The sequence below is a fragment of the Jaculus jaculus genome, chromosome 1 (assembly GCF_020740685.1).
Source record: "Jaculus jaculus isolate mJacJac1 chromosome 1, mJacJac1.mat.Y.cur, whole genome shotgun sequence".
Classification (NCBI taxonomy): Eukaryota; Metazoa; Chordata; class Mammalia; order Rodentia; family Dipodidae; genus Jaculus; species Jaculus jaculus.
In genome coordinates this window covers 310924734-310939221 of record NC_059102.1, presented here as the reverse complement: position 1 = coordinate 310939221, position 14488 = coordinate 310924734, and the positions used below count along the sequence as shown (strand labels likewise).

General features: G+C 46.5%; 1 protein-coding gene across 1 annotated transcript in view; it reads right to left on the bottom strand.

Moving 5' to 3' along the window:
* Positions 1-14488, bottom strand: part of Rxrg (retinoid X receptor gamma) — a 54424-nt gene that overhangs the window by 39071 nt on the left and 865 nt on the right. The window lies entirely within an intron of this gene.

The following is a 14488-nucleotide window of genomic DNA, read 5'->3' as shown; positions in this document are numbered from 1 at the left end:
GGATAGAAGCAATTTGTGTGAGAGGCATGCTGTTGTGGCCATGTCCTGAGAAGTTGTGCAGGGTTACATTGCATAGAAATGAACTGGTATGAGCAGAGGGATATGGCACAGAGAATAGAAAATCTTTGGGAGAAATTGCTGCCTGTTTAGCTGCCATTGAGAGATTACAGCCATTGAGATTGGGCCAGCTGACCTGCATTAGGACAACAAAAAGAATGCAGTTTTTTGAAGGGGCCTGAATGCTGAAGGAGTGTCCTTTTCTTCAAAGTCTACTTTATTCCCCCCCCACACACCCCAGATTAAGAAATTGGCACTTCACTTGGTATTATGGAGTATAAAAAATACAGGAAAGAGAGAGTCATTGAGTTTGCAATGCAGTCTTGTGTTTTGGAAACAGCCATGGGCAGTGTGTACCAGGTTTGCTGGATGCCTGCATGGAAACCAATGGATCCATGAGGATGAACCATGGGTTGCAGTGGAGACTCAGGGGAGATGCTGGGACCATGAGAGGGCTGCTAAGGAGAGCTGCAAGCCCTGGATGAAGTTTTCCAGAATTGTGAATAGCCTAGCTGGAGGGGTTGAATTGGAGCTCCAGAGACTTGTTGCTGGTTAGAATGATCAGACTTGGAGATTTGTCCCTGGCTAAAGTTGTTGGGCTTGGAGCTAGAGTTTGATGAGTGCCCTGTTTAAATCTTGTATTGGTTGAATATTTTTTTTTGCTATGCACAATGCCATCTTTTTCAGTGTGAATGTTTATTTGATGCCATTATGAGTCTTTGGGGGATTTTTTGGTATTATGGCTCAGTTAAAAGACCTTGGATTATGGGGATATATGAACATCATTAAGATTGTCTAAAAACTATGGGGACTTTGAAAGTTGGACTGAATGCATTGCATTGTATATCATGGATGGTTATTAGTTTATGTGGGTCAGGGGAAGAATGTGATGGTTTGATTCAGGTGTCCCTCATAAACTTAGGTGTTTTAAACACTAGGTACCCAGCTGATGGAGATTTGGGAAATAACATCTCCTGCAGGCAGTGTATTGTTGGGGGCAGGCTTATGCATACCATAGCCAGTTTCTCCTTGCCAGTGTTTGGCACACTCTCCTGTTGCTATTGTCCACCTTATGTTGGCGAGGGGTTGATGTCCACCTTTCTGCTCATGCCATAGTTTCCCCCTGCCATCATGGAGCTTCCCCTTGAGTCTGTAAGCCAAAATTATCCCCCATTTTCCCAAAAGCTACTCTTGGGTGATTTCTGCCAGCAATGTGAAGCTGACTACAACAGTCCCCCAACAGACTCGGTTGTTTTAATGAAGCTTGTTACTTGGATTTCCAACTACCTGGCTGGAGGAGGTGTCAGTGGGGGAAGATCCTGGGGTCCAGCCCTATGGTGTGTTTGGGGACAGCTCTGGTTCCCAGCCCAAAGGTGTTGAGAGCTGTCTGAGCTCCATCTGGGCTTCTGCTGTTTTGCTGCCAGTTTTATGCTGGCTTGTGGTGCTGGCTGCTGGTGGTTTCTCTCTGCTTGGATCTGTGAAAGAGGGCTAGCCTATTCCACCATTATGGAACTTCCCCTGGAACTGAAAGCTTCAAATAAATCCCTTTCTCCTATAAACTGTATCTGGATTGGATGTTCATCCCAGCAACATGGAGCTGTCTACAAAAACAGGTAAATAGTAAATGTTCAGTGAAGTCACCACTGCTACAGATGGACACACATACACCAGGAGTTCCTAATATTAAATTTTCTGAATGGGTCTGTGTCACTCCTCTGAGCCCTAAGTGCTTCTCCACCATTCCTAAGTCCTCTCATATCTTCTGATAATCCAGCCCAATACCCAGATCCACTGTCCTGGCTTCTGTTTAGAATTCCGGGTGCCCTATGGGGTCCACTCCCTTGCTGTAAATGATCACCATGGCACCTAATATGGTGCCTGGAACATGGTAGATGCTGAAGGACAAAATTGTTGGGCTAGAGAGATGACTCAGTGGATGAGAGCACTTGCTGTGCAAACATGGGGATCTCAGTTTGACCCCGAACAACCATGTAAAAAGACAGGCATAGCCATGCATGTCAATAAGCCCAACACTGATGGGGAGCAGAGACAGGAGGATCAATGGGTCTCCTTGGTCAGCCAATATAATAAAAAATCAAGGGGTTCCAGGTTCAATATGAGATTATCTAAGTGATGTAAGGCAGAAGAGCAATAGAGGATACCTGACATCCTCCTCTGACCTCCACATACATGTGCATGAATACATACATGTACATACACTACACACACACACCACATACTACACACACACCAAAAATAATGTGTTGACTAATTACTGAATAATATAATCTTTGTTAATTATTATATGTAGCTAGATATGTTTTTGTCAGCACAAGTTTTCTTACATAAGAAATCAATGTCCCCTGATGGTTACCAGACTAAAATTTGTGGAAACAACAAATGAAGAGAGAGAAAGAGAAAATAAGAGGGGAGATCAAAGGAGAGGGGGAAGGACAGGTGGAGAGAAAGAGATAGATACTTGTTGAGAAGAGGAAAGAAAAGCTGGGTACTGAGAAGTACAGAATCCTTACCAAGGTACGGAAGTTGCTTAGCAACCTCATTCTCCGCCAGTTACAGCGAAATGTCAAGCCTGCGGTCTTTCTGACTGGCCAGCCAAGGAAGCAAATGGATGGGCATGTCTGCCCCTTTGCTGCAGAGCCCTGCTGGAGGGTTTGCTTTTCCCACTGGCAACCCTCTTCACGAGGGCATAGAAAGTTGTCACAAACCACTGCTAATGGCTAATGGTCACCGATGGAGAAAGAGACAGATTCTCCGAGAAGGGACCTCCATGTGAAGTTGGAGTAGCAACCTGGAGTCTTGTCCTGGTCTGGCTCTCCCTCGGTGGGTACAATCCCACACCCATGCCTGCCTCGTTGCCAGTGGAAGAATACGGTGCCTATGCCCAGAATTAGAGAATGTTGAGATGCCTGGCTTGTTCTTTGTCTAGGAAAACTTGCATGTCCTTTCCCAACTTGGCTCCCACCACACACACACAGGCTGCTGAGCAAGTGGTGCAGGGCCCTGCCGTCTGAAGGGCTTTATTTGACACGTTCACGCCATCTCCCCTCATGAATAAAAACAATAGCTAATACACCGAGCCAGACTCCATTCTCAACACATTACATGTGCTAACTCACCTCATACCAACAGTACTGGGAGGTTGGTGCTTTTAAAATAATTTTCAGTTGTGCACAAAGCAATGTGTTTCATTCATTGTGACATTCTCACACATGAGTATCATGCACTTTGAAGCTGGTGATCTTACTGTCCCTCTTTGTACAGATGTGAAAAACCCAGGAGACAAGGAAACCTGGTGACTGGAGGAAAGGAACAAGACATTTGAGTCCAAGTGGGGTGAGGGCGAGAGTGAGCGGCACATCCCAGAGTTTAATCAAAAGACACAGATTTAGCTTCTAGAAGTTTCCCTGGACAACCGTTCTCACCACTTTCCCAACCAGCTCTTGGCTTCTCTACTGAATTTTGACCCTAAACCTGTCCAACAGGACCCTGTGCATCCTCACTCCAGCCCCTCAGAGTTGAAACACCAGCTTTGGGTCTGTTCTGCGTTGGGTATGCCCAGTGCAACCTTCCAAGAGCCATCCACCCACACTGGACTTTTGTTTCATTTTAAAATTTGACTATATTTATAGGTTATGCTCTTATCCCCTTGCCCCTACTCCCAGTAGATGCCCTAGGGATCCTCCTCATTGGGTTTATGGTATTTACTGTGGGGTCATAAGGGCCTCAGGCCATCCCCGTGGGGTAGTGGGGACATGCCTCAGGGTATTCCTACCCACTCTGCCACACTGGATCGTGACAAGATGCATCCCTTGTATTTGCATTGCAGATGAGCACTTACTTCCCCAGAGCACTTTCACATCCATATCAGGGCTGCACAAGCACCGGAGACTGCATAGGAAGGTGTCTTATACCCATTTGACTGGCAAGAGTCAGCATCTTCACAGAGGTGCTGAGCAAGGTAGCAGCTAAATGATAAGGGGGAGCGGACACAGTAGGAGTCTGGCTGGCTGGAAAACCTTCTCTGCAGCTTTCTTCCAGTGGCTTTTCCCTGGCTTTCCCAATGGGGGAGAAAAATGGAACTTGTCTAGAGGGGAGGATGTGGAGAAGACCCTGCTTCTATCTCTGGAGTTTCAGGCCTGGGCTGTGAACCTGGCCAAGGCCATTGGGCGAGAAAGCAAAGGTGGCACTGAAAGGACTCCAACCAGGTACCCAGGCCCTTCGGAGCAGCCCTGCCCCACTCACACAGTCCTCAGAAGAGGCTGACTGCTGTTCAGGAAGAGGCTGGGATAGATTCTTCCAGTGCTTTGAGGTGGGGGAGGGGAAGAGTGGAATTTTTTTTTCATCTTTTCCCTCCCTACTTTTCCTCCCCACCCCCCATTTCTCCCATCTTCCTCCACTCCCACCCCTAAAATCTGTGGTGATGGAGGTAGTGAAAAGCAGGGAGAGATTGATAATCAGCCTCATTATTACCAGCATTATATATAATTATAGTAAAACCTCACTCATTTGGATCAATTGAGAGAGAAATCAGTCTAAATTCCTGACAAGTTGGCAGATTACTTTTAAATTACAATTTTATTACTTCTAAGTAACACACGTGAATAGTTTGTGTTTCAAGTACCACAAGCTAATGGTTACTAAGTGGGAATTTTATAAAATCTGCTTTAAAAGAGTCTTTTGTAATTAACACCCTGTTAATATGCTAATATGCTCCTACTATGCTTTTTAAATTGCCGGAAAGCAGATGGGTCTTCAATAGGCTCAGTGCCTCTGCCTTCTTACTTGCCTAACGAACCTTCCTTTCTTCATGATGTTTTGTGAATCAGCAAATACAACTAGTTTATATTATGACCAGCTTAACAACCCTCCCCAATTAATTACATCCTAAGTTAGTAACTCTATGTTGCTTTTGTTTAGAAGCCAAACCTATAGGACTGCAATGAGCCCAGGAGAAGGCTGAGAGATCTGATCAGGGCCTCACAGGGCAAAATCTCAAGCTATTTTGATTCCTGGGGCGAAGCTTACTCTACCCCAACACAATGCCATACATTCATAAAACTCTTTATAGACATATGCTACTATTTCCATAGCAACTACCAGCTCCAATGACTACTTGTCACTGTTGTGTTTGCACGTGTGTGTGTGTGTGTGTGTGCACGCGCTTGTGTGCTTGCGTGCAGGCCAGAGGACCTCCTGGGGTCATTCCTCCAGAACTCTGTACCTTTTTTTTTTTTTTTTTTTTTTTAAATAGGGTCTCACTCTAGTCCAGGCTGACCTGGAATTAACCATGGAGTCTCAGGATGGCCTCCAACTCACACAATCCTCCTACCTCTGCCTCCTGAGTGCTGGGATTAAAGGCATGTGTCACCACACCCGGCTACTATACCCTTTTTTTAAAAAAAATTGTGTGTGTATGTGTGTGCGTGCATGTGCGTGCAGGTGGGTGTGAGTGTGCCATGTGCGTGCACAGGTATGTGGAAGTCAGAGGACAACTGTCGGGTTGGTGTCCTCATCAGCCCACCTTACTTGAGGCAGAGTTTCCTTCTCCGCTGTTTTGCTGTCCTTGCCATGAGCTTCTTGGACATGCTCCTGCCTCAGCTTTCCAACTCGCTGTCTGTCACTGTCAGGGCACGTGTCATGGCTTCTGGCTTTCTACATGAAGCCTAAGGGTCAAATTCTGCTACTGCACCTTCAGTGGCCAGCTTTATCCACTCAGCAATTTTCCCAAACCCCTCCTTTTCCTGTTTTTTAGGCAGGGTTCTTCATTGTCTTGGTACTTAGCCATTGAGCTAGACTGAGTGGGTTCTGGGTACCCAACCCAAGTCCTCATGTTTTCAAGGCAAGTACCTTACCAACTAAGCTACCTCCCAAACCTCCAAAACCCTGTGTGTGTGTGTGTGTGTGTGTGTGCTGACTACATGCCAGGGCCCATGCTACACCCATCAGAGTTGTTCCTCCCAAGGCCAGTGTCTTCTTCATTACAACTTTAGCGGGATGCAGACTGGGCTATTAGTCAACAATTATTCCCATTAAGCAGATTAGGAAACTGAGTTTCAGGATGCCAAAATAGCTCTTTCAAGAGGACTTGCTGTGAATTATTGTTGACATAGAGTTGGAATTTAGCCTCATACTGCTTCTGTCCACCTCTCTGCATGCAGTTAATGGCATTTAAGCTTACATGTCATTTTCTCACAAAATTACAAGCCTTGCTGGTACAGATGGATATTATGCCATTCCTAACAAAGATGAAGCACCAGGGATCCTCTAACAAGGAATGCTGTCTGTCCCTTGGAGCCAGCTCCATATTCTGGCATGGTGCGTACCATGAGTTCTCCAAGACGCAGGCCAGGCAGGTGTCCGAGGCTTGTGCTAAGGATGCTGCTTCTTCCTTCTGAAGTCTCCGAGAACCAGTTCTGCCAGCGCTCAGCTACAGGCCACTGCCCCTTCCTCCAACTCCATGGCCTTGTTTCGGGCTCTCCCCAGCCTCGAAACATAGAAAGACTTCCTTGTCAAGACTGTGTCCATCTTAAACTACAGTGCACTAGATTTCTGTGCGATGTTACCATCAGGTAGCATCCAGAGCACTTTCTGTTCTCTGGGTCTAAACACATGAATTCTTCAGATCCATTCATTTAAACTCTGCCTCAGAGAAAATTCCAGAAATGACAAATCTCCAGATGTTCTGATGGCTTTGGAGCCTGCAGCTAATGTATATACTCCTGCCTGTTAGGGATGGTGCCTCTGCTGCGATATCTCAACAGCCTGTGCACACACTAGAAGATTTTAGCCCATGTGCTGAATGAACGAATAAATGACAAGCATTCACCCAAAGGTCCAGGATATTCATTCCCAGTTCTCACACTTTTGCTCTGCTCCCTGTGGTGCTGGGAGGGAGAAAACACAAGAGCTCTGAGCCCTATGCACCCCTGACCCCCCCCCCCCCAGGCTACTTCCATATGACACTCATGACAAGGAAATGGCCAGTAAAATGAAAAGGAGGGACCAAGGAGATGTTGTATCCCAGAAATAAAACTCAGGCAAATATCCTAAAACATGCTAAAATATTTATCATGTACTGTACTTTCTTTGCCATTTCTTGGATGCTTATAATGGTGTTGTTGTTTTTTATTTATTCATTCATTGTTGAGTTAAAGATCACAGGCTTTACCACTTTTGAAGTTTGAATGTTAATCCTGAAATCCCACCAGGAGTTTGAGGTGACCTTACTGGGCCCACCTCTACCCACATCTAGGCACAGCAGGCTATCGTCAAAGGGAGGGGGTGGGGTGGGGCTCAGTCTGCAGGTGGGGGAGCTGAGGAATCAAGGTCACTAGCCTGGGAACAAAGGTCCAAAAAGACCACAGAGGTGGGAAGTCCCCAGTCAGTGATTCCTCAGGAGCTCCGGCCTTGGATTGAAGCACTAACATGTGGCTTTCTGGAACCTGCACTCCCTCCAGAGCAGAATCCAGGTCGTATTTACTTTGACCCGGTGCACAGTCAGACACTTTAGGAACATGCATCCCTCTTCTAACTAAAAACGTACATTTAAAACTATAGCCAGATTTAATGCCGGTCTCCAAATATTCTTTGGGGAAAAATGGAACAAACTTTTATTGCATGTTGACAACTGTCCAGGCTTGGAAAAAATTCAATTTTACACTGTGGAAGGTCAGCCCTTACCCACACATGTGGTTGTTAGCTTCAAGCTATTTTTAAGAGTTGAAGAGGACTTCTCTTCCTGCTCCCCACCCACAAGAGGCTCCCAGTGCCCTGGGAGAATGCAGTTTGAAGATACAGACAGCCCTGCATCCTTGGCAAGGCACACATGCTTTCCCGAGGGTCTTCACCTATATCTGGATAGTTGGGACAGATGGCCATGAACACCTCTGCCTGACTGAGAACTCAGCTCCATGACAAGGAAGCCAGAGGAAGAGTGATTGACAGCTTGAGGTCTAAGTGAAGAACAATTGTGGCGAATGGAAGAGCAATCAGAAATAGCACTAAAATTTCTCCACAGCGATCCCCTAGGGGCCATAGCCTTACTGGATCACAGAGCCGCATCCATGTGTTACTGTCCACACTGTCTATGGCCGCTTCTCAACACGAGGGAGGGTGTGAGTGCTTGTCACAGCGAGAGTGTAGCCTGAAAACACTGCAGGACTCACTCTCTGGTCCTTTACAGAAAAAGTTGGTCAGCTCCTGCCCCAGAATAGAAAAATCCAGTTCCATGTATTAAAACGAAGTGTAGTAGTTAACATGGGGGGGCAGGGAGTTAACCTTTGTTTAGTCCCGTCCCCTCAGGTATTTTATTCATTTGCTACAATAAATGCAAAGAAAAAATGTGGGTGACTTCTGGTCAAGAGGGCAGACTTGTAACCATGCTAGCGCTCCAGAGGGTGAAATCAGGCAGCGAGAACTGAGGACAACCGAAGTCTATCACCCGGACAAGAGAAGATAGCTGACTCCCTGGCAGGAGACAACCTCCCCTACCACAGCAGCTACGCGACCCAGATGAAATGCCAGAGGAACTGGCGAGCAGAGCAAGAGCGCTGCTTCCATGACGAGCCTGACAACCTATGCCAGGGTGATGGAGACAGACACTGAAGATACTCAAAATGCACCTAACCAGAAATCCAGAAGCTGCTGAGAGCTCGGTACCGAAGTAGACTGAAAACACACCCACCACGGCTCAGGGAATGTTGTGGGCTTGGAAAGATTCCAAGAGCCACAGGGTGGGAGGGACTATCCAGAGACATTGCCTGCCCCCACTGTGACTGACTGCTGCTCTCACAACTTTTCTTTTAAGATTTATTTTTATTTATTTATTAGAGATAGAGAGAAGAGAGAATGGGCATACCAAGGCCTCTAGCCACTGTAAACAAGCTCCAGATGAATGTGCCACCATGTGCATCTGGCTTACGTGGGACCTGGAGAACCGAACCTAGATCCTTAGGCTTTGCAGGCATGTCCCTTAACTGCTAAGCCACCTCTCCAGCTCCCCTCTCACAACTCTCAACCCACAACCCCATGGTGAATACCAACATTGCCACTGAAGAGGGCCCTTAGTGGAATGGAAGAAGGGAGGAGGCAAATGATGGTACCAAAACATAATGTATTCATATGAAGTTTCTACTTAATAAAAAAATTAAAGAATGTAAAGAAATTATACTATGATCCCTAAGTGGGTTATGAATACATGGGATGAATATGTTAGCCATGCTTACATTAACTCACCCATTTGAGATGATCTGGGGCTTCTTCCCCCCCTCCCTACACTCTCCCTTCTCCTCTGGGAGTGGTAAGGAGTATAGAGTTAAGAAGCTTTGCCTGCACCTGGATCTTGGCTGTTTCTTACTAGTGAGGTGAGAGGCGAAGTGACCTTGGGGCTCTACTTTCCTGTCAGTAAAGTGGGAGCTATGATGATAATAGTATCAAAGTATCAAAGGTCCTCAAGAGTACTAAATAAGATCTACACTTAATGCTCTTGGGAAATGTGCCTGGTGTATTGTAAGTGCCTAATAAATGTTAACATATACTCTTTTGTAAGGAGGACTAAGGCAAGATTGAGTCAATCTCATTAGAGCCACCCAAACCCAGAGATTCTGAAGATGAACCTCCATTGCTTGGGCTGTATGTTCTCCACCTCATACCAGAGAAGAAAACAGCAGCTTCCTCTGGGTCTCCTGACCCTTCAGACCCCAGAGCTGGTGGTTAAACTCTTTGCAGACCCAGATGCCACGCAACAAAGGGCCAGAAAGGCAAAGCTTTCAGATTCGCTTTGCAAAATTCCGTCTCTTGGCTGTTAGTCAGCTCTCTACCTCTTGGTAAGACTGTGAATGTTTCAGAAAATAGTTTATACTAAATATGTTCCTTCCTAAATCTCATAAACAGTTATTCCTTCCTACATAAACCCTAACCACTTACGCCCATGGTAGGTTTCAATTAACCACCCACACATCTGTGGAGAGGAAAAATGTGTTCTGGCAAAAACACACACGTGTGCACACACACACATCCGTACACAAGCTCTGAAACTCAGTGCTCTTCAGTGGCTTTTCTTGGGTAGAAAGGGGCATTTTTCTATACCAATAGCCAGGTCAATTGGGCAGGACTGTTGCAAGTCACTAGGTCCCCTAAGAAGCCACCAGTTAATTCTCAAAGGCCCACTGCTCCTTAGCATCTCCTAGCCAATCCTGCAGTTTCTTCCTCGATGGCCAGGCGACAGTGTGTGCAGCCACCAGTCAGAGCTAGTGCCAGGTTTCCCAGGTTGGGGGTGACCCCCGCTCCTGCCCGGGGGGGGGGGGGACTGCTGCTCCTCTGAGGCTGGAAGAGCATGCATGAGGCCCGCAGAAGCTGTGAGCAGCAGAGACAGACATGGAGCCAACCCACTGCCTGGGTTCCAGTCCATAACGTGTCGTTTGCAAGCTGAGACCATTCTGAGGGGATGTTACCTTCCAGGTCCTTTAGCTCCTCCCCTCAAATAGAAGACCATGACAGCAAGTGGAGCTGCCAGCTCCCGGGGTGTCCGGAGGAAATGAATGAGTTGGCTTGGCAGAGCACTCGAGATGTTAGCTGGACCCTATGTTGCCTCTCCCCATCACTTTTCTTCCCTGGGGTCACTGCGCAATGGCACGGTGCGGGGGGGGGGAGGGTTACAGCTTTGTCTTGCATCTTGTAAGAAGCAACAACCATCTCAAGAAAACAAATCTGTTTCTGTGTAGCTGGCAAACCTCGGACTTGGCCAAGAGGAATAGAAGGATTCTCCCAGCACCGAGGACAGAAACTGAGTTAGGAGACTGGACACTTAAAAAAAAAAAAAAATCTTCTTATTTATTTATTTATTTATTTGTTTATTTATTTGACAGAGAGAGAATGTGCATGCCAGGGCCTCCAGCCATTGCAAACAAACTCCAGACACATGCACCACCTTGTGCATCTGGGGAATCATGGATACTGGGAAATTGAACCTGGGTCCTTAGGCTTCTCAGACAAGCACCTTAACCACTAAGCCATCTCTTCACCTTCAGATGGAGCACTTTTGTGGGGCCATTGCAGCTTTGGTGGGTTCTATCCAGCCTTTGGCCAGTCTCTTGTTTGGGCCTAGAGGATGCTCTGACATGTAGTAAGCATGACAGACACATGCCCCAGTAGAGACATGACTTCTCTAGAGATTCTTATTGAAGTCCCAGAGCTCTCTGCGGTTCTAACTGCTAATGTGTGAAAGGGCAGGAGTCACCCACAAAATACTTAGGAAGTGCAGTGCAACTTGCTGCCCAGGGCAGTGGTGTGAGAGGCCGCAGGTGGTGTCTACTGTGGGACTCTTCCTCCTCCCCACTGCAGGTTCTGAGGGAGATGACCCAGTGGGGAGTGGGAAGCAGAGTCCTTTAGCTCTGCATTTAAGTCTCCTCTTAATTGGCTCATGATAACAAAATGGGAAACATCCACAGAAACGGAGTATCTGTCACTCCCTTAGGAATGAGAAGGAAAAATAACAGTAGAAGGAGCCATTAAACAACTCTTCCTCATGGTATCTTAGATCTGAAACCCAGTTACATGAAATATTGAAGCTGCCATAATTATGGACATTGAAGTCAGCAAAATATGTGAGTCTTTGAAATTCTGGTTGTATGCTTTGTTAGATTCCTAACTCATTGTTCTACAAAATGTCTGGTGTCTAAATTAATTTGCATGTTGGTATCTGAACAAAATAGAAGGGGTGGGAATATTAGCTTGCATTAGGCAGCAAAGAAGGGGCAATACTTTTTCATGGGCTCCCTCATTAATTCTCACACAAAGCTCCAAGGATGAGATTATGCATATTCTGCTTTACAGATGAAGATGCAAAGGCTCACAGAGGCTCAGTAGCTTGCCTAACACTACAGAGTTAAGGACCAAACTTGTGTGTGCGTGTGTGTGCATGCAAACACACACGTGCACATACACACACACTCGTGCATGGTCTTTTTGCTACACCAGATGAAAACAATTCTTAATATTGAGTCAGAGTTTTTTGGGAAGCATTCTGCAACTCCACTTGTCTTTACTTTGGACTCATCTCTGCTCTCTTATAGGCCTCAGCTTGCAACATCTATTGAATAGTTTATTTATTTGAAAGACAGAAAAAATGAGGCAGAGAGAGAGAGAGAGAGAGAGAGAGAGAGAGAGAGAGAGAGAATGGGTGTACCAGGACCTCCAGCCACTGCAAAAGGGCTCCAGATGCATGTGCCACCTTGTGCATCTGGCTTACACGGGTACTGGGAAATAGGATCTGGGTCCTTAGGGTTCACAGGCAAGTGCTTTAACCACTAAGACATCTCTCCAGCCCTGCACATCTATTAAAATGAAAGGTTCACAAGGTCTCATAAGCTCCTTCTGATATTTTGAGGATTCCCACCAGTAGCCACCGTGAAATTTTAGACTAGATCTCCTTTCTCCAGCACTGAAGTTTCACAGACCTCAAGGATTCCAGTATCTGCCCAAGGTTAACGAAGATCCTCAATCACCCAAACTCAGGGTCAAAGGGGAGAGGCTTTCTCAGCCCTGGTTGCAGTTAAGGCCTAGTTAGAATTTGGAGGCCACATTGCCATCCCATAGAGAGGCAGGATAAAGACAGGGAAAATTATGAGGATGTGAGAAGAGAACGGAGGCCCCCTCTCCAGCATCTGACTGAATTGTCTTGCCAGCTGAGAAGCAAGAACCTCAATACTGGAATAGGGAGTTGGCTCAGCAGTTAAGGAACTTGTCTGCGAAACACACTGACCTGACTTCCATTCCCCAGTACTCACATAAAGCCAGATGCTCAAAATGGCACATGCACCTGGAGTTTGTTTTCCATGGCTAGAGGTCCCAGCACAGCCATTCTCTTTCTCTCTTCTCTTTATTCCCCCCCCCTTGCAAATTAATACAATTAACTACATTTGCTTATGCTTAAGGCTGCTCTCCCCTCCCTGCTAGAGGCCTACAATGTCCCAGGACTCTCAGCAGAAATGTCTTGTGTAACCATAGTGGCTTCTGGTCTCATCAGATGGTTCAACCATATACCACACCTCTGAAACCACCCAATAATCCCACATATCAAAAAGGGAGAGGTTAAACACAGCTTTCTTAGCAACCTTTTGAGATATAACTTGAGAACCATCAAGATGGTGTATATGGCTCATGCCAACACTTAATTACAATGCTCTTTAGAGAAGGTCATGCCCATGCCTTGGGGTGTGTTAATTTTCTTATGAACATCTCTCTTTCCTTTAAGCCATGTGCTTGAAATCTGTCTGAACACAGCTTTAACAAAGCTGCATCTCTGCTTCATACTGGCTAGTCCTGAAACTCCTTTTTTGGCTCACCGCCACTAATCTTGCACTTACCTGAGTCAAAGACATTAAAATTTTAAAGAAACTCTTTGGGCTATTGAGGATGACAATGTGGAGCTGTTCCCCACACAACTGACAATAAGTATTGGCCACCCATCTCAGTCATGAAACGGACCAAATAACTTGAACTTTACTTTGGAGTCTTTCTCAGGTCTCCTCCCCTTTGGGTCCAAGCAGCAACCTCCTCTTGCCTTGGATACTGCACACTGTGCATCTACCTGACAAGCAAGCCCTACTCCAGAAGGCCAAGGACATATCATTCCATTCACCCTCCCAATGCCCAGCAACCCTGTCTAGCTCACACGGCTACCAAGTCCTCCCTGAATGAATGAATGAGCCGCCTCCTGCCCAGCGCCTCCAAGGCCAGGGCTGTGTCACCGCGCCTCACAGAGGATTTGGTCCAACAAAGTAGGAAAACTTTATTCCCAAGCCTTTGGATAAATAGGCTATCTGTCCAAGGAGGAGATCAGGAAAATGGGGACTTTTATTGCTTCATCCTCCCTGCTGGAAACCTCAGGGCACAACCTCTCTGTTTGGCTCCTCTAAAACATGAGCTCCATGCCACCACTGGACACACGAGAGGCCACTTGGCCAGCTGTTGGTTCCATTTACACATAGCTGGGCCACTCCTATATCCGGATGAAAGGGGTCCTTAGGAGGGATGTGCCTGGGCATGACGTGGGCCCAGCCTCCAGAAGCTTCTATGAAAACTGACCTACTGTCCTGCCTGAGTTGGCCACTTGGATCCTCTGTTTGCAGGTCCCCTCTCCAAATAGTCCAGACCTCCCCCACCTCCAGCCCTAGATCTGGACCCCCAGGGTGGAAATGAAGGCAGCAACCCAGCACTGGAATTGGGGGCAGCAGCAGGGGAGGAGAGAGGCGATTAGCAAATCAAAAGGGGAGAAAACAGGAAGGAAAACGCAGTGGCAAATTAAAGGGCTGTGTTTTCTTTTTGAAAATCCAATTGTAAGGAAATCTGCTCTTAAGTAAAAACAATCTTGTCCCTGTTGCATTACAGGGGCCCTTACCACAAGCAAAAC